The sequence below is a fragment of the Equus przewalskii genome, chromosome 13 (assembly GCF_037783145.1).
Source record: "Equus przewalskii isolate Varuska chromosome 13, EquPr2, whole genome shotgun sequence".
Taxonomy (NCBI): Eukaryota; Metazoa; Chordata; class Mammalia; order Perissodactyla; family Equidae; genus Equus; species Equus przewalskii.
The window spans coordinates 82,566,321-82,591,347 of NC_091843.1; the positions used below are offsets into that span (position 1 = coordinate 82,566,321).

At 40.2% G+C, this 25,027-nt stretch overlaps 2 long non-coding RNA genes across 2 annotated transcripts; one reads left to right on the plus strand and one right to left on the minus strand.

Moving 5' to 3' along the window:
• Positions 1 to 1,340: 1,340 nt before the first annotated feature.
• On the minus strand, positions 1,341 to 10,284 carry LOC139075168 (uncharacterized). The gene is made up of 6 exons (XR_011525303.1): positions 10,157 to 10,284; positions 9,661 to 9,699; positions 5,823 to 5,979; positions 5,216 to 5,444; positions 3,336 to 3,393; positions 1,341 to 1,894 (listed from the first exon to the last, which is right to left on the minus strand). It is a non-coding gene; the product is annotated as an uncharacterized lncRNA (long non-coding RNA).
• A 21-nt stretch (positions 10,285 to 10,305) lies between these two features.
• Positions 10,306 to 13,215, plus strand: LOC103563710 (uncharacterized). The gene is made up of 5 exons (XR_547929.2): positions 10,306 to 10,409; positions 11,418 to 11,489; positions 11,853 to 12,000; positions 12,472 to 12,637; positions 13,056 to 13,215. It is a non-coding gene; the product is annotated as an uncharacterized lncRNA (long non-coding RNA).
• Positions 13,216 to 25,027: the final 11,812 nt, after the last annotated feature.

Sequence of the window (25,027 nt, forward strand, 5' to 3'; positions counted from 1 at the left end):
GATCTTTTTCTTCTGTGCTTCTGGTTTTCCTAAACTTTTTGTTATCTAACCACTTTTAAGAATAAAGAATGAGGCCCTTTATTCTAGGTGATTGGTGTAAGTTTCCTCTGCTGGTGTGTGAATAAGTCTTTTTCCAAATGTATCCTCTACACATTGAAATTTGGCTGGCAGCTTCATGTATGTGGGCAAGGGCATATCAAATAAGCTGAGTTGTTTCAGAATGAGAGAGATGGGCATCAGCTGACAGGTTGCAGTTTCTCTAAATGCTAGAACAAAGAGGTTTCAAATGTCTGTACCCCAGTAGAAGCCTTAGTGGCTCAACCAATTTATTGATCAAAGAGGCTTCAGGCTGCTTGCCTCTCTACTTTCTGGTGTAAGGAAGGAGAGGTACATCGGGCAGCTATCTGGTTCCTAGACCTCCAGATAATCTTCCGGTTTGCTCTAACTTCCACACTCTGCCTTATTTGCTCACTTCAGGTGGTGCCTCCAGAGGGAAGGCTGACTCCACCTCCATCTCCACCGCAGTCTGCAAGTAGATTTGGACCTGCCTTTTGCTCTGGTCTATTTCAAGTGCCAATAACCCTTTATCCCTCTCCTGTCTTTCAAAAATTTGTTGGAATCTCTGTTCTAATGTTACCTCTTCCACCCTTCCATTATCTTCTTTGCTAATTAAATTGATTTTTTTGTACTGCTGTATGATAACTTAAAATCACTGGGATTTCCATTAGATTGATGGGAGCTCTGTTGCTCATTCTACCCTCTTGATCCGGAACTAACATCACAAGCCTTATTATTGGGATCACTGGAGATTACCAGTTAATTATTCATTCTCCTCTTCTTGATTCTCAAACAATTGAAAACAAAGACAGTAGTCTTCCACCTCAAAAAAAAAAAAAAAGGGGGCCACACATAGAGAAAATTAATGCATTATCTCTTCCAAAAGGAACCAAGATGAACAGATGTCAGGACCTCCCTAATTGCATCAATTGATTAAGTCACTTCCTCCTCTTAGGGAAGGGAGAAGCAAAATGCAGAGAAAATAGTTGTGTTTGGCCTCAAAGAAATTGCCTTTGAGGCGAGAAGTATTGGTAAGTTCCTATTTTATGAGCTGAGGTGGGAACATAGGGAATGAAACAGTCGGAATATCTTTATTTTATAGATGAAGTACCTGAAACTCTGGGGGGCAAAATGACTTGTTCAAGGTCACAGAATTTATAAGTGATAAAACTAGACTCTAGCATTTCTAACTTGGAGCCCTCTAATTCTTCCAGTCTACCTTCCTTCTGTATAATATGCTACTGTGACCTCAAATACCAAAACACCAAATCTTCAAACACGTATTCAACAAAATTAATAATATTTATTTGGAATTACATTCTCTCACACACTTACTATATGGTAACTCCTAAGGCAAAAAAGAAAACTAATACAGTTTAGAAATTTCAAAAATATACTGGAAGCAAAAGGATTTTCAGGCTCTCATTAATCTATAACATTTTATTAACCAGAGTTATTGTTTTTTTCTGCTTTTCAAGCTTTCTGATATACATTTTTCTAGCATTTCCTATTTCAGCCTTTGAGTTTCTTAGAAAATAGTTGACTCCATCCCTGAAAGCGCCCAGTAGTAAATCGCGAGTGTCTGTATTTCTCAGCATCAGAAAAGCAAAGCATAAAACTGAAACGACTCCCTCAGGAGACGTAAGAGTTGCGAGTCTTCACGACCCTGCAGATGGCTGGAAGTCGGAGAAAGCCCATTTTACGCAGGGGTGGATACTGATCCCGCTCTTCTCACGAAATAGCTGGTAATGACATTTGGCCATTTTCATTAAGCATCTCATTTTTTCCTCTGCTCAGCTTGAGATCGGTTCCTGAATTACAATCCCTGGCAGGACAGCTGAAACAGGAAAATATTAAGTTGCTGGCACACAGACACTCCTTTCCTTCACCCTGAGATTCCATTAAGGCATCTCAGGCCTTTCACTGTCGGTTTTTATAATAGGTATATCCACATTACTTCAGGAAAAGGAATAGCTAGCTGAAGCAAAGGTTTCTGGTGTCTTCTTCTTTGCAGCATAAAAAGATAAAAGGAGAAGAGAATGTACTATCTGGGTAACGCAGCCAAAACACCACCACATTTGTGACCTGATCAGCTGAAGAGTTTAGAAACAGCATTTCTTCCTTCCTTCTGATATTTCTAGGGCACCTACGATGTGTTATTCAGTATGCCCTGAATTGGGATATACAGACGACCAGAGCAAGGACCTGACTGTTAAAGAGCCCAGAGTCCAGCGACGGAGACAGAAGAATGAACTGTTAGAATGCTGTGTGATCTGTGCCACAATCGGATGTGCTTCAGGTGAGGAGATGAATATAACATAGTCGAGAAGAGCAGCTTATCTACCTGGTGCAAGGAGGAGGGGAGCATTGAGCTGAACTCTAACAAACAAAGACAGACTTTCCAGAAAGACCAGATAAGGGCATTCTAGGCAGAGAGAATAGAATATTTAGGCAGAGAGAAAGGAAAGAGGACAGTGTGCTTAACACATAAAGTCATTACAGCTGGAGCAGAGTGTGAGGAGAAGGCATCATGGGGCGGCACTAGATGAGACAGGGAACAGACAAATGGGGTTGTTGACATGAGAGGACTTTGAACCTTTTCCTCTAGACTTGTCTTTTCTACCAGGTCTGAGTTTCTTAGGTACTTTTTCATACGGGACTTCCTAGTGGCACACTAAAATGAACTTGCATCTATATGTACTGCAGAGCTTTTTAGGTCTCAGTGTGAGTAGAACTGCATCCTGCCTGGATTATCAGGTAGGAAAAGCGCCCTCATGTTCCATGGACACATGCTTCCCTTGGTCCAACTTGACATTTCTCAATGCCACTAGCTTTCCTGTAGTAACCTGCACCCCTGCTCCATCGTCTCATGATCACCTCAATTCAATGTTCTGTGTGACAGATGTCACTGCCATTGTGTTATCCCTGGCTGGAGCCCACAAAGAAAAACAGGTGCACATTGCCCCAAATTTGGCAACACATCTGTGAAAATGACCAATTGAGAAAATGATAAAGTGAGAATCATTCCCAGGAATCCATTGAAATTAAGCAGGAGGGTGACAAGAACACATCTGTGCTTTAGGAATGTAATTCTGAGAGAGGGATCATCTAGACACATTACGGTCACAGCCTTATGGAAGTAGTGAGGAGGGAGAGCAGTGTGTAGATAAAAATATATGCAGAAATAAACAATCTGAGAAGGCAGCATAGCACTGTGATTGAGAGCTTAGCCTCTGGAGTTAATCAGCTTGCGACTCATTTCTTCCTTCTTTACTCACCTGTTGGATGATGTTATCTGGCAAGTCGTATAACATCTTCGTACATCAGTTTCCTCATCTGTAAAATGGAGATTATAATAGTACTTGCTTCTTAGAATCGTTGTGAGGATTAAATAATACATGAAGAGCAATTAAAATAGTATTTGGCACAACAGAAGTGCTCAATAAATGTCATATCATTATCCCAGAAAGAGGAAATTGATGGGATATGGAAATTGATAGAATAAAGGGAGATTAAAAAAAGAAGACATGAGGATAACTTGACAACTGGGATAACAATTGACTACCTGATAACGAGGAAAGACTCCCAAAAGGTGTGAAGATTTTGGGAAGGTCGTGAAAGAAGAAAGAAAGTCTCAGGTGTTGTTTGAGGAAGTTGCCATATATGCAAATTGAGATGACAAGAAGTGAGTTGGATATAGATGAGTCTGGGGCTCGGTGTGAAAGACTGGATGGAAGATATAGATTTTGGGAACCATCAGTCAACAGGTGAAAGTTGGGGCCAGAGGGGAGAGGAGATTGCCAAGGAGAAAGTAAAGAAAATAAAGCAATTTATCCTTAAGACAATTACTTAAAATACTCAGATAATTTTCTTTGCTTCTCTCTTTTAAATTAATGCTGTTTTATTTTTCTGATAATTCAGGTAATACGTGCTTTCTGCATAAAATTCTGAGCCCTTTCTTAACGTTCCTTTTGTTAAAAAAATTTTTTTATGTGATTTTTCATTAGTAGCCTGTGCTCTGAGAAGAAAATGTTCTTGAGTCATCCCACGTCGGGGCTTTGAACACAAGACAAATGTAAAATACCTCGGGCTCTGTTGCCTTCAGTGAAGGCCAAATAAAAGTAATCAGCTTGAATCCACCCCTCGTTAAATGAAAGCCCAGCTGTGCTGCTGTCCAGACATGGGGCTTGGAGCCAAGTGGCAGGGGGATGTGCGGCTTACTCCCTGATGGGGGAAGAATACCGGGGCCCTTGTAAAGCTGCTGACACTTTGGCAGGGCAGGCTGGTATTAGAGGAAAAAGCCTGTGATTACTTCAAGCACAGACGTTTTCCCTTCAGGGGCCTTACTGTGCAGCCTGGAAGTTAAACTGCGAAGTGACCACCAGGGTGCTGTCAGGGCTCTGGCTTCACCCGCCTGGCCTCAGATGCAGGTGGGGGTTGGGGGAGGTGCTCCTCGGTGCCCTCCTCACTGCCCAGGACTGCTGAGGCCTGCGATGGGAGACCACATCAGAGGGAAGATGATTCCAAAAGCTTTCCACAGTGATCCAGTGCATGCTCTATACCAGTGCCCCAGCCTCTCTACCTCTGCCTTCTCCAGCCCCTGTTTGGATCTGGAAGACATCCAGTGGTGGGTAAAGCAACAGGCAGGCTGAGTATGGCTACAGGGCACCAGCAAAAGTGAGCCACCAACCCCACGCCAACAGGAAAAGTCAAGCTCCAATGAACCCGCCCAGGATTCAGTAATCAAAAGATCTAGAAAGAAACTATTTTATTTTCAGCATTCCCGCAAGTCGAGTTTCACTATTTAGGTGTTATTCTGACTTACTGATGGCAGAGAGCTCATAATATTCTCAACGCTGAGAGCCTCTAATGGTATTCATCTGACCCTGAGCAAATGGTCAGTGTCAGTACTCTGGGGCGCTATGTGGTGAGCTGAGAATATTTGTTCCTCACTTATTTCTAAGACCATGTCCATTTCCCTTGCATGTGGGGAGAAGAAAAGGACCTGACATTCTCTTTCCAGATCCTCAGGCAGTTGTTTTTATACTTCTGGTTGACCTCCTCAGCTGAGACAGGAATAGCGATATATGACTTGCTTCTTCTGACATTTTATCCCCTGCTGCCTGCCTTACTCATAGCTTCAGGGTTAGCCACTTACCTTCAGTAACTCTGTTTTTCTGCTCCTCTCCTCTGCCATCGCTCAGACACCTAACATTCCCTGCGCTTTTATGTCGACAACTTCTTAGTGCTGTATGAAGTTATCCCATATTCTTCCGAGTGTGCTTTGTCCAATTGCCATTAAACACTGCTGAGGCTTACCGTTTATCACAAATCACATCAGGCAAGGCCAACTCATTGTGAACTCTCTTCTCGAACTTCCAGAAAATCTGTGTGAGTATGTAAGGTTAAGGCAAAACAAACTAACAAGAAACATGGCCAGTCTGAAAACAAGTGCAAAACCCTGAAAGATTCTGGCTCTTGACCAGAATTATTACATGGGAAAACTCAACTTTCCCCACCCATTGTCTTTCCCTGCCTTTCCTGGGGTTTCAGATTCCGTCGTGATGTCACCACACAGAGCTCACGGCAGGTTAGTTAGAGGAAGCTACTCAAATCTTGACAATTTCACCCTTGGTTTACCGTCCTCACTCTTAGATCCATGCCCACCCTTCCCACTCTTCCCCTTCTCCTTCCTGTTTTCCCACCCCCACCTTACAGCACTTTCCCCTTAGGGAGACCAAGAGGAAAAAACCCAAAACACTGACCTCTAAGAAAGAAGGTCTTGGAGTTTTCTTACTTGTTGACATTGAAGGAAACAAAGAAATCAACAGGACACCTCCTCCGTCCTTTTAAATCCTACCCTACTACTGGGATTGGACTGATTTCCAGCTCTGAAAAGGCTTCAGAGAATACTCAGAAACTCTGTGAACATGAGTAGGAGAATTTTGATAGATTAAGAACAAATGTTAACAGTCAAACCCTTCCAAGAATGTTCAGCTTTCTTTCTCCAGGAGTATTCGGTTGAGTTGCCTTTAAAGGACACAGTTGGATATGTAACATTTCAGACCCTTGACCTCTGGGATTTGGGGTGTTTTGGGGGGAGCACTAAAGTTTTTCCAGAATGAGCCACTTCTTTAACCAGAAAGGGATGCCTCCCACAGCTAACATGGGAAAACTAATCTTTGGAAAGCAAATACCTTGGGAAGAAAAGCTTTAATGCCTGTAATTAATTCTTCTTGTTTATTGTAATCTAAGCAAAAGCTGACTGAAAACTCTTGTGTGTGTGTGTGCGTGATTGTCTGTGTAAGAGAAGGATGGAGGAGAATGGACCCCCATCCTTTTTTTTTAAGAGGAGTTAAAATGAATTATAGAAAGATACATTTCACTCCCAGAAAAGATTAATTTGGGAAACATTTCTTTTGACATATTGCTCATAATTAAAGTAATTCTTCATTTTCTCTGTTTCCTTTAAGTAAAAATTTGTGGCTTTATTTAACCTTCCATCAATTAACTCTCTCAAAGGAAAATAACCTTGAACCCCATAAGCACACACACTTAATTCTCTATTGACAGAGAAAAGATAAGCCACAGTTGCCCCCTGACTGCAGGGACTCCAGCATTATTGCAGCTCTGAGGGCAGATGTCCTGTGTGCACCCATCTCTAGTTTCCTGCTTTTATTAACAGGGGTTTCAACTTTGAGATTCTGCCTTCCACATTTCACCAATGTGCACAGCCACAGAATTCTATTAAAACTATGCTGCTAGAAATGTTAGCACAGAAACATTCTTCATTCAACGAATATGTTTTGATCTCCTTTGTGCTAGGCACTGAGGACACAATAGCGAGCAAAAGAAGCATGGTTGCTTCCTTCATGGGGCTAATAATCTGGTAGGGGAGAGAGAAATTAACTAAATGAAATAATTACAAATAGTAAAAAAGCATTACGAAGAAAAACGCAGAGTGCTATGAGATCAATCGATCGATTGATTGATGTACAGGGCAAGGAGGTGTTGGGGGACGTTTGTCAGAACAGAAGAGTCTTTCCTGACGAAATATCCGAACTAACATCTGAAGGATGACTGTTATGTTCATACAGTGGGATTCAATATAACAATTAAAAGTGAATGAGCAAGAATAACATGTAGCAAAATGAATGGCCCTCTAAATCATATTATTTGGGAAAAAAAATCCCCTGGGTGTGAGTGGGTCTGATCTAATCAGGTGAGCCCTATTACTAGAGCTTCTAGAAGACAGAGAGAAAAGTCAGAGAGATTCTTTCTCTCGTGGCCTTGAAAACACAAACTGCTGTTGTGGAGAGGGCCCATGTCAGGCAAGTGCAGGTGGCCTCTAAAAGCTGAGAGTGATCCCCACTCGAAAGCCAGCAAGAAAACAGGGACCCTAGTCTACGACCGCAAGGAACTGAATTCTGCCAATGACTGGTGATCTTGGAAGGGAACCCTGAGCCTCAGATGAGCTCACAGCCCCAAGTGACTTTTGATTTCAGCCTTGTAAGGCCTTGAGCAGAGACTCCAGTCACCCTGTGCCCGAACTCCTGACTCGTGAAACAGAGATCCTAACTTTGTGCCATATTAAGCCTCTAAGTTTGTGGTAACTTGTCCCACAGTAAGAGAAAACAAATACAACCGCTGTAGTAAATGTTAGGCAAATGTACACCGTCAGAAAATAAGGGACGGGAAGGAGCGTCTTGGCCAACCCCCTCACATTGTAGAAGACGATGGTGAGGTTTGCAGGGCTGGTGTGAACTGCTCAGGGGTGAACATCTAGTTAGTGACACAGGGTCACTAGAGTCCAGTAAGAAGACTGAGGAGCGGAAAAACACAAGAGCAAGATATTATCAGGGGGCGGGAAAGAGGAATAAGGTAGTGATGCTGGAGTGTTCTACATTAGTGTCTAAGTTAAAAATACACAAATGGAAAGGGAGTGATAAAGCAGACCTGGTTTCCAGCACGACGCTGCCACTTGGTTGTCGAATGGTCTCAGACAATTTGTTTAACTTTTACAAGTTTCAGTTTCTTCATCTCTAAAATAAATATATATATCTAGAGAGAGAGATTTATTTAAAGAAACTGACTTATACAATTATGGAGACTGGCAAGTCCAAAATCTTCAAGGTGGGCCAACAGATTGGAGACCCAGGGAAGAGCTGATGTTGCAGCTCAAGTCCAAAGGCTGTCTGTTGACAAAATTCCCTCTTGTTTGGGGAAGATCAGTCTTTTGTTCTACTGAGGCCTTCAACTGCTTGGATGAGGCCCACCCACATTATGGAGGGCAATCTGCTTTACTCAAACTATACCAATTTAAATGTTAATCTCATCCCAAAACACCCTCACAGAAACATCCAGAATAATGTTTGATCAAATATCTAGGCACCGTGGACCAGTCAAATTGATGCACAAAATTAACCATCTGTACTCTGTATGCCCACTGCAAGTATGTTTTGACCTTGTAGGGATGTCCAATCCATTGATCCTACCACTTTTAAAAACCCCTGACATCACCCTTTGTCCACTCTTCCTTCCTTGCCAGATTAATCATGCACTGCGAACACTCTGCACTCCTTTACCAGTTTCATTCTTCAGACTCAAGAACCTACCTACTTTGTGCTACGTCAATATATTCTATTGACTTTCCATCAGCAACACTAAATGTAAGAAAAGAATGAAACAACTTCTTCAAAATTTCTGTGGGAAAATAATTTTGAGCCAAGAATGCGAACTAACATTAAGACCTGTAAGGATTCAGAAAGTTTACCACCCACTGAATTTCTCAGAAAGAATTACTAGAGCATAGGTTCCAGCAAAGTAAAAAAAGTGAGTATAAGAAAAAGCCATGAATAAAAAAAAATAATAATTGAGCAAGAGAAACTGTAAAACTTATAATTAAGTCTAAATAGTGTTTTATTACTTAAAAAAAAAATAACTGTCAATTAACATTCCAGATATTCTCAAGAAAGGAGTGATGATAAGGAAGGCAATCTGGTGGGTGTTAGTGTTTGTGTAGACGACGTGTACTTATTCATTCACTCTAGCTGTCGTTCAACAAACATGTTTCTAAAAAGTGTTCTTTTATGTCTTATTCTAAAGACCTCATGGACACACAATAAGTGGTGAATTTATAGCAATTATATTTAGATGGTTCAAGCCCAGACAAAACCACAAATCTTTACATGCATTTTCTAAATATCTCAAATCCAAGGGTGATTTTGGTTTTCTCTATACTCTCTTAATTATCCTCATAGAATGTCCTGAGTTTCCCATATCAATTGGCAAAGACAAAGACTTTACATTTTTAAGCATATTTATAACAAGATGCTATGGCTCTGGTTCAGGTTTAACTTTACCCTCTGGCCCACACTGCTTTGCATTTCAATCTTCACCCAACATATTCTTCCCAATTTAGTTTTAAATTATAAAATTGAGACTGAACACTATACAAATTTTGGGTGTTGTGAATATAATTTATAGAGACCAGCTGGAGAGCCCAAACTTTGATTGGGTTGTAAATGTTGATGGGAATACCTAGATGTAAATGATTGATGGCATAATTTGACTCCTCTAACTGATTTTTTTCCACAGAAATACCTTCACTTCTTGAAGTTCTGATACTGTCATCCATCATTGCTAGAAAAGAAGAAAAATGTATTAAATAGCATTTACTTTCATTGAATGGAGTGTTTTCTATGATTTCTATTATTAATTGCATTTAATTAATTGCAAAAACTCAATTTCTGATCCCCCTATTACATTATTAGTTTCATCAACTAATTATTAGTATGTTTTTATAATAATATCTGAAAGCAAGTTTTAAAGTTGTGTTTAAATTGTGTCAGGTTTTGCCATGAGATTTGTCGTGTGATTGTTAGAAAATGACTTAGAAAAGTAATTGATCAGCTTAGCCTCTCTCTTCACATAAAACAGTTGTAAACCCTGTGGGTATATCCAGAGATCAAGGATTTCAGTGCTCTGGGTTTCAGACTGGGTGGGTGCTAAAGGAAGAGCATTGCTTTTGTGAATATCCAGCCACCCTCAAATGCTGCCTCTGCTTCGAAACTGATTCTGAAATGAGAGTCATGGGTACATTTTGGCCTGGGGCAGGATAGGGGAGAAGAGAGAGATATCCTTCTTCCTCCTTCCCCCCCCCCCCCCCCCCCCCCCGCCTCTCCCCTGTGTCCAAGCACTTGTTTCTGCTGAGAACTTGCTCTTTATGACAGCTGCTCACACTTGGATCTTGGAGACCAAAGTTAAAAGATTCCATTGGGCATTCCAGAATACATCTTATTATGTCCTACAAGAATTCCCTTTCAGCAAAATATCTCTTGCTGAAGATCAAGGTATGGTATTGCAGTGGGAAAAATATTGGATTAGGAGTCAAAACTCCTAGCTAGGTATTAGCCTCAGACCTTTTATTACTAACGTAATCCCTGAGCCTAGAATAGCAATAGAAATTTTGAATGCTACTTATGTAATTTACGAGTACTAGAAGGAGACAGCTGAAACTCCCCCGTCCTCCAGTTTTTTATATTAATGGAAAAGGCTATAATTAAATTATTTATTTGATACTACTTGGTCGACTCTCATAGGCCTAATTACCTCATCAATTCCTCTCCTCAGCCTTGCTTGCTGTGGTACTTTTAGCTGCCTGCGAGGGGACAGCCTGTTCCTACCCCTGGGCCCAGAGAACTTAACCATAGGGGCAATTTTTATTCACAGGACCTGTTTTTACTCATTTGATGTATTGTAATTTAAAGTACTGTAAAATGAAGAAAGCTAAACTCATGTTCTATTGTAATTTAAAAAAAAAAGTTAAAACCAAATGGAAATATTTTGATTATTAGTATTTTGTATTACTGTGTCAACATTGCATCTTTCTAATGTTGACCATCAGGCCCAGGAAAAAATTAGGAAACAGTTGTTACTTATTAGGTAGAAAACTCCACTGGAGATCACAAACATGATTACAACGTTGGATCGTCATATTTTGACTAATTTAGCTCCCCAGCTAGACTCTAAGCCCTTGAGGGCAGGCCCATCCCAGCATGTACCAACCACTGTCTGAGGACGGATGACGTAGTGAGCCATCATGGAAGATTTTGAAACATAGAAAATATTCTTTTGTGATAGTAGAGGGCAAGTAATGAAACCCTATTATTTTGTAAAATAAACACAAGTGGCAGGTAGAAATGAAGACTACATTTTTTCTAAGCCTGGGTGATATGAATATAATAGAGGGACCTTTCTTTCTTTCTTTCTTTTTTATTTTTTTAACATGGAATTCTTTGAGAATTTGCATATCATCTTTGCATGAGGCCACGCTAATCTGTGTGTCATTCCAATTTTAGTGTGTGTGCTGCCGAAGTGAACACAGCAAGACCTTCGCTTCAGCGCAGTGTCTGGCACAGAATGGGCCATCGGTAACTGCATTTTTATGGATAGAAATGGTTGATATACTGACACCCGCTTGGCTTAACGCTTTGCATATTCTCATCACCTTATATAAGTGAATTAGCAAACTTGTCCCCTCTTGATTTTGGTTTTATTTTCGGTCACAGTGTGCCACAGGTAAACTGATCCCTTTTTTTTTTAAACCAAAAACTGAATCACAAGATAAATATGGGAAGAGAGGACCTGAGCCCATTTCCAAGCCCCGAGAGAAGGAGCTGTTAGGTTGAGGGGAAGGTGCAAAGGCAGAGCAGAGCCGCTCACAGCGGATGTCCCCCGGGCCCCTTTCTCTTTCCTTCCCCTCCTCTCCTGCCTCCTCTCTCCTGTGCGACTAGCCCAAAAATCGAGGAAATTTCTACGTCTAAGAAAATGGAATCATTTTTGGATCAAAATATCTGTAAAACTGCAAGCTGAGCAGATGTAAGCATTGATAAACCAGCCCACATTTCAGCCTTTAAATACAGGCCACAGACATACAGCCAGGTAAGGAGTGCAGGTGAGAAGGAGCAGTTTAAGGGAGGGGAGGCCCAGAGCTTTTGCTCTGCGTGGTGGAGGGACAGAGCGGGAGCTGAACAGATTTGAAGCTGCCCTTGTCTAGGATTGTGGAAATGCGCAAGACATTTATGTTTAGAGGAAATTTCACGTGGCACCTGGCCATGGTCATTTTGGGCCCAATCATGCCAGTCTTTTCAACCAGAGTGAGTAACTTCCTCGTAGAATTTAATATCTGTGAAGAAATCATAACTCCTTGTCTGGGGGTACACAGTGGAGGGAGGCAGGCCGATCTATGTCAAGGATCTAACCAAGGCTCTGTCACCTTCCTGCCCTCGCAGTTTGAGTCTGCAGGTTTCCACCTGTCTGCAATAACACAGTGAAAAATAGCAAGTTTCAAAAAAATGAAGAAAACAGCTTGAGTTTAATACTGACTTGATTTGGGTATTTATTTTCAACCAGGAGCTCCCTTTGGTGATCTTTCCTCTGGGTGAAAGAGTTGACGGCAAAGAAAGTCCTCAGTTCTGACACGTTTACCAGCTCACTCTTGTCTCTGAGCCTGCGGTTTGCCTGACACACTGAACAAGTCCACAAGGCTTCAGAGAATCTGAGATATTCCTGGGAAAAGGCAAGTATGAAAACTGCTATTGATTTAAAAAGGGCAGGTTGAGGTTAGGCATCGTTTGGAGGGACACATCAATCTAGTTTGCAGAAAAAAATGTATTCTGTAGAACTAGTATTTCACAAAGCAGATGAAAATATTATCATTTCAAAGTTAGTATTTTGATGGCTGAAAGTTCTTTATCTAAGTAAGTGAGTTTTTCTTAAAAAAAAAAAAAGAAATTAACCTGATAATGACATCCATATCCTTCAGTTCATTTACATGTATAATGTGAAGAATTACCATCTATTTAACTCTAGTGGGACTCAGGTACTTTAGAGACCTTTACATGCTGATTTTCTCTGCTCCATTTCCTCTTAAAGTATTTATCAGAAGACACTGACTTGTTAATTAATCTGCCTCTTTCTCCTTCAATGACTTCAAGTGGGATTCTCAAAAGAAGGTCCAAGGACATCCGCATTTGAATAACCTGCACAATTTATTACAATGCAGATTCTTGGGCCTCAGCCCACATCTCCTGAACCAGACTTTCTAGGCTCAAGGCCTAGGATTTTGTATTTTTAATAAACTCACCTGGTGATTCACCTAGAATTTCAGAATTCTTTCATAGTGGGAAAACTTACTTTCCAAGGAGTGGCGGCTTTAATTTAAAAGTGGGACCTGGGCAGAAAATTCAGAGCTTTCTAGTCAACAGAATACCATCATGCATCAAATAGAAGTTTTGTAAACTTCCACACTAAAAATGCGTATTTCCAATAGTATTTTAGGACAGCTTATCATGTTGGTAATTTATCAGCAGAATTAATTGAACTGAGATACACACACACATACATATGTATATGTATATATATGGTCAGGTATATGCTTAACATTAAGAATATATACTTTTCCTTATGGGAAGTTTAAAAGTAACATAATATTACTCTGTTGCGTGAGTGGCCGCAGAGACCTGCATTCCTGGAACATGAGTCACAGGAGGCTTTTCTGTCCCATCACACCAAGGAAACTCAGGACTCAGGAACGTCCTGATCCTATGACTATTAAACACATTGTTACTTGCAAGTAACAACTAACAGAACTTGATAATAACACTTCAGTAGCTTGATTACGGCACTCTCTAAATTTCAGTTAATGACTATTAATGTATAACCAAGACAGTCTTTTAAAAATGTCTACCAAGGTAGGAAGTTTGAAATAGGTCGTACCGGGAGACGAACATCAGCTCCGAGATGGACTGCAACGTACCTCCTCCGTGCTCAGGGCAAGAGCAGTGACTCTCAGCTGTGGTTCCATGTTATGATCACCCACAGAGCTTTCCAAGAAAACACCCATACCTAAGCCTCACCCCAGAAATTCTGATTTAATTAAACTGAGCTGGAAGAATGATGAGAAGAACTGGAAGGGAAGATTTTCAGTCCTGGAAGGCTAAACAGGAGGACATTTTGAGGAAAAAGGGCCAACATAAAATGTCTAATAATCAAACCACAACATTCAGCGTATTCTGTTGGTGAAGACTGTAGGGTCTGAACATTAATAGTAAAGATACAAACTCAGGACGGTAAAGATAACAGGAAGGGACCCATCATCAGAATAGAGACTTCAATACTTTCCTGGAAGTACAAGAGTGACTGGTGCTTGCTGACGTGGAAGAGAGGCAGCTGAAGCCTGAAATGGAGGGAGAGCTGAAGGTAAGAAGGCAACCCCTCAGCTCTGCACAGCCCTGAGAGGTGTGGCTCTTAGAATCACAGGGACAGTGGAGGTGGGAGTGAAAGATGGGGCACAGAGCAAGGGGTTAATTAAAGCACCAAATGTAAATTACGCGGCCACTGCCTGCCCTCCCCCAGCACTCCTGGCAGCCAGGCATGACTCCTTTAACAAACACACAAAGGGAAGCAGGAGGAGGATCTTTTCTCATGGCATTGGATGAACAATCTGAGGAGAACCGGGACAACCAGGAGGGGAGTGGAGCAAATGCCTCTGTGTTCTGTCATTTTAGAGTCCCTTCATGTGAGAGCCGGCTCCCTGGCCCCTCACCCTGGAGTGCAGCTGGCTAACTGACAAGCTCCATTCACCTCAGAGAGCTCACAAACTGACTCTACTTAAATCTAAGCAAAAAAACACGAGATACCAAACATGAGCAAATCCTGCAACTAAAAAAGAGAAAGATCAAAATCAACAAACAGAAAGAGTGATCCTGGAGGATACAGAGTTAATTCAGAATTCAGAAAAAAAAAATCCTTCTAATTAATGTTAGAGAGATCAGTGATGATTCTGCATCCATAAAACAAAAACAGGATGCAATGAAAAAAGAACATTTAGAGAACAAAAAGGGCTCTGGATACTTAAAAAATGTGTGTTTTATGAAACAATAAGAAAAAGGAAAAATAGAAGGATTTGAAGAGATTGTTGAGTAACCTCCTAGAATAAAAATCAAAAAGTTAAAAAATAGAAAATAGCAAAAAGTTTTGACATATATTAACATATATAATTATTCAAAATTCAACATCCTATTGATAGGAAATTTAGAAAGAGAATGGATAAGACGGAGGAGAGGAAAAAAAAAAAACTACCCGGAGTGGAAGAAAAAGTCTTCAGTGAGTTCCCAGAGCATCTAATATTTGAGCCATCTCTTACTGTCAAAGTGTGATAAAATTTCCCAATCCCAGGGAAAAAAATTCTCCCAGTAATTTTCAGGGAGAAGAAACAGGACATTAACAAAATAACAGGCATATTGTTATTGTATTGGCATTGGCCATCCAGTCAACAATTGTAAATGCTAGAAGGTAATAGAACAATGCCTTCAGAGCTTTGAGTGTAAATTATTTTTCGCTTAGAATTCTAAAAGCAGTCAAACCAACTATCCAAAGAAGGGTACATTTTTAAAACCCTCAAAAATGTAAATCCCCTGCAAGATACTTTCTGCCACTATTTCTTAGGACATTGCTTGAGGATATGTTGTTGTACAATGGGACAGTAAACCAAGAAAAAGGAAAGCATGAGATCTGGCAAGTAGATGATCCAGTCCAGGAGAGGACTGTGCAGTGATTCGTCCTGGGGAGAACTCAGAACAACTCGGAACAGGATAAACGAAGCCTTGAGAATAGATATCAAAAGAAAAAAAGAGATTTAATACTATTCTTGAGATATTAAAAGAATGTAGGAGACAGAAAAGTCAGGGAATTTAAGAAAAAAAGAAGAGCAATTAGAAACGTCAAGAAAACATATCAACCAGATAAGAAACTAAGTGTAATCCTACTACATTGCTTGGCATTGCAATGGATACTGTTTATATGGTCATTAGAATGTAAACAGTGGCTAATCACTTTCAACTTTAATAGACAACCTATAGATATAGTATGAAACAATTGTTAGGAGCAAAGACTAAAATTCTTACTGGCTATATGAATCCAGAAATTTACTTAATTTCTGTGTTACTCAATTTCCTTTCTGTAAGGTGCACATCATAAGTTATTTTATAGTCTTGAGAGGCTTAAATGAGTTCCTTTACACAAAGCACTTCTAGTAGTGCTTGACACATAGTAGGTCCTCAACAGGTATCAGTCAAAACAACAACAAACTACATATAAAAAATAGAAGTATTTATTGACCTACCACAAAAATGAAATGTTATTAAATTTGATAAGAACTGGATAAGCACAAATGGCTGAATGTGGGGATGAATAACACAGTGGAGTCAAAAGATACTATTTACAGTTGATAGAAACAAAAATAATTATCAAAAGCAACTAAAAGAAAAACAAAATTTACCAACATGATTGTGTAAATGAGTTAAATAATAACCTATCATAGCAGGAAGCTAATAACAGATTATAGCTATAATTAATAAATCAAAAGCTGGCATGTAAACTTGTAGAAATATAGGGGGAAACAGCAGAAGAACCAAAAGAAGTAAAAGTGGATGTCTTTGAGGTTCAAGGAGGGTAAATATCTTTACTTTTAGATATCTTACAATTTTATTTGTCAATTCTACCTCAACAAAGCTGAAAAAAAACATGGGAAGATGGAGTTTGGGAGTGGATGGTGGGAGCAGAAGACCGATGCTTTGCATTTTGAACTCTTTGTACCATTTTGTATTTAAACCATGCGCATGCATTACTTTTATTACAAAAAATAAATATTTTTTAAAAAGAAATAAAATTAGCACTATAATATCTAGAATTCTTGCTAAGAATTTTAGGAAACTCAGAGAGTTTGGAAAATATGAAAATTATAGGGAAGGAAGGACAATTTCCGGATGAAATTTTATCATTTTAAAATAATCTAGTAATCGATCATAAGAGACAAAGGTGATGCTTACTTTTACTGGAATCGAGCAAAACTCCCAGTACAGCTGAAGGCGAGTGAAGTCTAGTCCCAATCCCTCCTTTACTTCCCCTGCTCCGCGAAATCATCGAGCGTAGTTTGGGGAGTTGTTTGACTACTGACTTCAAGCTCTTTGGGGTCCCTTTTGCCATCCAGTCTGCCTTCTCCTCTGGTCTCTTTCTTTCCCGGCTGCCCTGTGAAGATTTCTGTATCGTTAGATTTCCTTTCCAGTGTTCCCAAAGGATGAGCGCATTTGCAGTCAGTCCTGGAAACCTGGTCTTTATCCTGAATCTGTACTCAGAAGCCACTAGAGGTGGATCATGTGGATACTCTTATTAAGAAAATGTTTAATACATACTAAAAATAGCGATGGTTGCTTTGGTGAATTTCACCAATGTTTCTGAATCTGGACCTCACAGAACATGCATTTTTCGGCTGTTTGACTTCTTTTATTCTTCGGTCGGTACCTAAGACCTCAAAATTCATAATCCTATTCAGTCATTTGCTTAGGCTAGAGGAATGAAGGATGAACATACTTCTGTCTGCCAAAGCTGACCAGAGTTTCTTAGAAACTGGAAGAAAACCCCACCCTGGAAGCTTTAGTTGGATGCCTCAGAACCATATTCTTCATTTGTATATATTTCAAGAGGTTGGCTAAGAAGCATAGCCTGCTGAAAATCCCAAATTCCTGCCTCTCTTCTAAATGGTACTGGAAGGTTCCTTTGAAATTTCTAGGTTTAATGAAAGTGAGACTATAAAATAATATGAAGTACTTTTGGAAGTAATCTCATTTTGGCTTATGGTTCCACTCTCATTACTTCACAGTTACCTTAGGTCTCCCAATCTTCCTTTTCTTTTCTTTCCATCACATATGATTTAGCAGATCTTCATGCCTGAGAAAACCTGTGACTTTAACAGGAGACATTAAAGGAGTGTGATAGGAACCGTTTCCTCCTAATGACTGTTCACTGCTAGCTTCGAGGCTGGAAGTTCTTATGCTGGCGATGCAGCTCTTATGGGTCAAGAGCAGAAGACTCAGGTTGGAGGACTGAGTCACAGAGGCTGCTACTAGCACCTTCAGAATGGAGGAAGGGCAAGGAAGGCAAGGTGGCTGGAGCTCAGCAGGGGAGAGAATCCTGGGAGGGGAGGTCTGAGAGGAAAATGGGATGGTGTGGGAAGGGGGTAGATTTTGTAAAGCCTTGGAGACTTTGAAGGACTTTGAAAGACTTTTACTCTAGGAGAAATGGGAGGTTATTGGAAAGTTTTAAGCAACAATATATGAGGTTTTTAAAGAATCCCTCTGGCTACTCTGTTGAGGGTAGGCTCTTTGAAGCAGAGTGAAGCAGGAAGGCTGAAATAAGGCTACTGCAATAACCTGGCCACAGATGATAGTTGCTTGGACCAGGAAGGTGGTGATGAAGGAAATGAGAAGTGATTGGATTCTAGCTCTATTTTGAAGATAAACCAATAGGATACGCTGATTGTTTGAATGTTGGGGTTTAAGAGAAAGAGCAGAGTCAAGAACGATTCCAAGATCACGGCCTGAGCAACTGGAAGGATGGAGTTACCATTTACTGAGATGGAAGTGTCTTCAGATAGAGCAGGTTGGTGGAGGGACATCAGGAGTTATGCGTAAGACTTATCAAAATTGGGAAATTTGTTACAAATACAAATGGCGAGTTGACATGAGTAACCAAGAAATAGGCTTCCTTTTTATATTTATGCCAAAAATTCAGTTCACGCACACTAAACATCGCAAGATAGATTTATAGCTTGATGATAATCTTGGATCATTCATATAAAAATGCTATGGCAGATCTTCTGGTTTTTGTTGTTTTTATTGAATGACAATCATAGACATCTCTAAAAAGATCTCCAAAATAAAGCATAACAGTGAAGCTTGAAGATAAAATCTTCTACCCGTGTTCCAAAAATTGACACCAATGAGTCTGAAAAGCCCGAGGGCCCTTCCTGTCAGATCCTCCATTGTTATAATAAAGCATGTCATGTCAAAATTCATCAGGCATTTTCACAAAGCATATTTTACACTTGACTTGCCTCTAAGCATTTAGATATTTACTTCTCCCTGAAGCCACCTGTACATTTAGGTTAGATAATTCTCAAGAGTTGGATTTTACTCAGGTGTGCTGACAAGCACAAATAATAAATCCTTGGGAAATTTCCAGATTTCAGTAGTTCTTTGTCTGTGCAAGTTGAATGAACCACACAGGCAAAAATGGCAGAATTTAATTTATTCCTTTTTCTCTTTAGTGAAAATTTTGTAGCTAGTTTCTGTGATTCAGAAGAGCTCTTATAAGCTCTCTGAGCTTGGGCAGATGTGCAGTAGATACGTGCCTGCTCTGAGAGACCCTGAAGGACTTGAGGCTTGAAAATTTTCCACTGCAGCCTCGCATGTCCTTGGTGCCTGCTGCCCTCCTCCTGCAAATAGCTTTATCTCCTAACTCATCCTTCCCACCAAATACTCAGCCTGCAAGAGCAATCCCTCTATTCCCATTTCTGAAACCAGCATTTGCTGGCTGGCCTCCTACTGCTAAAGTCCCATAAACCCTCTGGCCTCCCTCCCCAAATTAGAATACTACTTCACAAGCCTTCTCAGCCTGGCCTTTTCAAACAAAGGTTTATGCTAACTGACCCATGAAGCCACAGATATCCTGTGCCCTGTGAAATTCCATTACCCCCATGCTAGGGCGTCTCCTCTTGGCAGAGATCAACTGTTGGCAGTGAGAGGAGAGACATGAAGGGATGGGTTGAGACATGTGCATTCTAGGACAAAGGAAAAACATAGCCTAAGTGAGAAGGCTCTCTGATGTGGCTGTGAAGAAAATAGAGAACAACTCCAGTTGTCCAATGCGTAGAAAGTTTGAAGGCAAATGCATGTGAAAAATAGACAAAGAGCAGATCCTATGGGGCCTCAAATGCTCAGTCCAAGAGTTCAGAATTTATCTGAGAAGTGTAAGTAGTCATTGAAAACTCCTCAGCTGGATCATGACATAATAACTAACATGAGAAAGGACCAACATGGGACATTCTTTTATAGTTTACTGAGTTCTTCACTATATATGATCTTATTTAACTATTGGTTTTTCTTCATTAATTTTCCTCTGGAACCAATACTCAATCTGGATCAGAGAGAGAGAATATTGGAGGCAAAAAGACCTGTTTAAACCATTGCAGTGATGTCTGAGATTTTAAGTCTGAGTGATGCAGTGGGGTTAGTAGGGCTGTAATTATCGAAAGTAGGGAGTGTGGAGGGAGGAGGACACTGAAGGCAGATGGTGGTGGCTCATTTTTTGTCCATACTGAATTTGAGGTGGGAACCAGATATGCAGACATGTTTGACATGCTATGAGATCTACGGAGCTTTATTTGATACCTGAAGCTACAGATTTCGAGGTTATACACATGGAAAGTTGTGTTGTGACCAAAGGAGGTCCAGTAAAAGAGGGCCGTAGGCCAGCACCTAGCACTGTAGCTGGCACCTAGTAGGCCTTCAATAAGTGTTTGTAGACTACATGGATGAAGCATTGTCAAATTGCTGCCTTGGGCTACATTCCTCTGCCGATCAAGACAGACTCTCTGCAAGTGTGCATTAAAAATCGGATGCTGGGAGGGGCTGGCCCCGTGGCCGAGTGGTTAAGTTCGCGCGCTCCACTGCAGGCGGCCCAGTGTTTCGTTGGTTCGAATCCTGGGCGCGGACATGGCACTGCTCATCAGACCACGCTGAGGCGGCGTCCCACATGCCACAACTAGAAGGACCCACAACGAAGAATACACAACTATGTACCGGGGGGCTTTGGGGAGAAAAAGGAAAAAATAAAATCTTTAAAAAAAAAAAAAAAATCGGATGCTGGGGAAAGGAAAGCAAGAAGGGAGTGCACACATGGCTGGTTTTTAATAGTTAATATTGAATATATACTGAAAATATTGAATATTGAAATTGAAAATAGCACAATTTTCAATAGTGCATTTTGCTTTACAGCTATCTAAAAGAGGGCAAAAGGTGAAGAAAAAGGAAAAAAGTAATCTCGCTAGTGAGGTCAATTCTCAAAGCCAGGGCAGCTTTGGTTTCTTTTTGTTTATGTTTTTAATGAGTAATCCTTTGTTAAATTTATCCATTGACTGTCAAAAATTCCACTCTTTCTATTAATTTACAACCAGAGGAAATTCCCAGGAGATTTTTGAAGTTTTCCTTTATCCAATATTGGGATGAGCCATGGCCTGCACAATGCTTACATAACCTTTAGAGTAAAGTCAGGAAAAACAAAAAGTAACTCAAATGGCAGCTTTATGAGACTTCTGTAGGGTGGGTTTCACGATGACGCTTTGATTCTGTGATTGAAGTCGCAGTTTTTTCCGCGCTGGCCATGTGGAAGGTTTGTTTTACTTTTAAGCACATCACACATAATGGAAGGAGTCTGAATGTGTTTCCTTTAAACCACCTCAAACTTCTTTGTGGATCCAAGATCAGTCAATAAACAAATACACTAGGGAAAAAGTTAAATTTTACGGGATAACTTATCTCATAATACAAAAAAAAAATCTTAATTATCCTTAAGTACACACAAATAAGCCTATTTTTTCCACATGCTTAAAAGGGGAAATATCCAATCTTAGGAGTGGATGTGGGGCAGTAACAAATAAGAACGTGTCAGCTCGCTCACTCAAATACAGATAAGGAATTTCCTTATACTCATACAGCTATATCACCTTCCTCTAATGAGTATGTATTGTTTCATTTCTGTGGATGCCAGGCATCCTTGCTCCACCCCTTCTTTGGGGAAGTCTTCCCTCTCGGCTTCTCCCCCTCCCCACAATCCAACCTGTGGTTGCCATAGAAATCAGGAAGTTCTTACAAGACAGTGCCTTTGATTCATCCCTTGATTAGTTCAGGGGTGGGCACCTCTCCCTGCTGAGCCATTCAAAGTTCTTCCCTGGATAATTTCAACCAGAAAGTAAAGAAGAGATTCAGTACCTCTCTGGTACTTGGGAATCACAAAATGGGAAATGAGAAGCCACCAGTGGTCATATTTCTTGTTCCACGGAGAAGGTAAGTTTCAGTGAAAGAGAATGAAGCTGACTCTCTGAGAAGAGCAGAAGTGAGTCATGGGAAGGGGAAGATGGAGAGGGAGGGAAAGAGAGAGAGACAGAGAGAAAGAGAGACCTTGCAAAATCCAGGCCAAGGTTTCATGGTGATTTAGGGCCCAGGTGCATTTGTATCCTTCCTGTTTCTTCAGTCCTCAGTTTCCATGAACCAGTAAACCCCCTTGCCTGTTTTGGTTGCCTGACTTAGTTCAAGTTGATTTTCTGTTATTTGCAACCAAAAAAACCAACAGACCTTCCCAGCCCACCAAAACAAAACAAAAATAACAATAAAAACTAATATAATTCATGTTGCATAGCTGTTCATGGTTGAATAGATTCAATAATTTTAACTCTACGCAGCCTTCTGAAAGGAAAATTGACTTTACCTCCCAAACATCCGTGAGACTTAAGAGTGTGGAAGTCACAAAATCGGGATGAGCTGAGAGCTATTTAAGAACCTGACAAAGGCTGGTATTCCCCTGTCAAGGAGCACATAGCAACACAAGCGTTTAGAGGAAGAGAGGTGAACAGCTCAGCTCTAGATTCTTCTTTCCTATAAAGCTATAAAGTAGGTTTATATTTGGCTCATGCAGAAAATAGATGAACTAAAACTGATACTCTCCATAGCTTTGAGACAATCAGCCTTCCTAAGTTGCTTCCTAAATTAAGAAGAGAACAGGAACTCTTCTGGGAGAGACTACGGGCAAGCAGGTGGACTTCTGTGGTGGGGGAAAGCTGCAGACCTTACAAGTCCAGCTCCCAGCCTGACCCAAGCTATACTCCTTTTATACAACTTGACTTGAAAATTGCGCAGCTCCAAAATGGAGAGGAATTCTCCCCAATTATCAATCTGTGAAGCGTTCCTTGGGGAAGTTACACACTCTTTATCTGCTTTACAGAGGAAAACAAAAACATACTAAATAAAAAAAAAAAAAACCTTCAAAATTCAGGTAAAAGGAAGGATGGAAGTGGGGAAGCAAATTCTGACTACAAACCACCAAACCCATAATTTTACACTCTACAAGCATCTAAATAAACAAAATCATGCAGTATAAACACTGCTGATAAAGGACTACCACACAGTGTTTAATAGCCCTAGGGGAAATAGGAAGACAGCATAAATACTTTTTTTCACAAAAGAAACATTCTCTACAGTTTCAGAAAAATTGTTATTTTTAAAGAAACTAAGTAATGGCTCTCTAATTTCCCATTTAAAGTAAGTATCATAAACAAGGACATGAATTTAGGGAGATAAATGTTTATGAATTAAGAGTGTCCATAATTCCCAGTAAAGAGTTTAGTTTGAGCGACTTTCTAGAACTTTAGAGAAGGAAAAAAATCAGTAAATATAGTGTGCACTTACTCAATACTATACAGAAACTAACTCTGTATCCAACACTAAATATGAGGATGTGTTCCTTTCCTGGTTCTCTTTTTATATATTCAGGTCCATAAGCATGTTTTCATTGTCAAGTTATGTAGTGACAATTGCTGGTTCAGAAAAGATGGTTAGTCAAAAGTAGTTTAAGATATCTTCTTGTTAAAAACTAATATACTCTGGATAAAGAGTGTGCCTATTGTCCCACCTTCCATTTATTCTTCAACTTATCCAGTTTGCCTTCCACTTCCACACACATTCAACTATAGCTCTTCTTGCTAAGGTCACCAGTGACCTCCATATTGTTATATGCAATGGACAATTTGTGTTCTCCTGTTATATGATCACTGTCAAGAAAAAGTACCCCAAATTTGGAAAAAGACAAAACAGATTACTGGGTGTCCTTTGAGTAGAGTGATAGTCATTGTCTAGCTCATCTGGGTATAGTTTTATAGGGGTAGGCACCTTTGATTAAGTTTTTATTCAGTAGGCTATTTTGCAACTCAGTAAGGGTAGAGATTTGGCTCGTGTGAATATTATATTTTTATGAAAGTCATGTTTTTAACTTTTTAAAATCAAACTTTTGGATCACTCACGAGCATTAGACAGCACTGACCACTCTCTCCAGGTTGAAATTGTCTCTTAAATTGCTTTCCACAACATCCCGTTCTTCTCATCTTCTTCCTCCTTCTCTGGGCCACTCTTTCTGGATCTCAGATGCCAGACCCTTCCTTTCTATTCAACATTTAGACACTGGAGTTCTTTGGGGCTTGGTTTCCAGCCCTTTTCTCTTTTCTAAACTCCCTCTCTCTCTCTCCATCTCAGTGATTTCATCCACTCTCCTGCCTACACATATATGCTGAAACTCATCAATTTATATCTCTAGGTCAATCTTCTCCTTTTGAATATCCAGGTATCTAAATAACATGTCTATTTAGGTGATTCACACCGCCTCAAATTTATTAATGCTCAAAATGAACTTAATAGTCCACAAGAATGTCTTGGTGAACATAGAAATAGAGTAAATACATGATTGATCTTGAGGAAATATTTTACTCAGGCCGTGGTGAAGTATAGTAAGATATTTGTGCTAAAATAGACTACACATTTGTAGTGATTGGGATATTTTTGTCTACCAGATTCAGCGTCTTCTTCCTCTGGACGATGTTGAATAAGTGTGAAACTTTCTGCATGTTGGTCTGCCCATTTCTGTAATCCAGGGAAACTACTCACCTTCTCTTTCATTCTTCAGACTGGAAAGAACACAGCTGATAAAATGCTAATTCTTCTTCACATCAATCATATATATATTAGGACATCCCTAAATCTCCTCAAGCACATGTTTATAGACTATTTCTTTTAGCCCGGGTGACCTTTAAATTACTTAATCATATAAAAACTTATAGCTACTTACTCTGAGGTGGTAAATTCCTCTGCAGCTGTGGGCTGGCTGAGGCCTAGCTTGTTCCTATACACATGAGGGACCAAGAAGTTGGCAGGAAAGAACTCATACCAAATAAACAAAGTAGGGAAGCCAGTGGGCTGATATTGGAAGGGAGGAGTGATTCTGAACACAATTTGTCACCTGGATT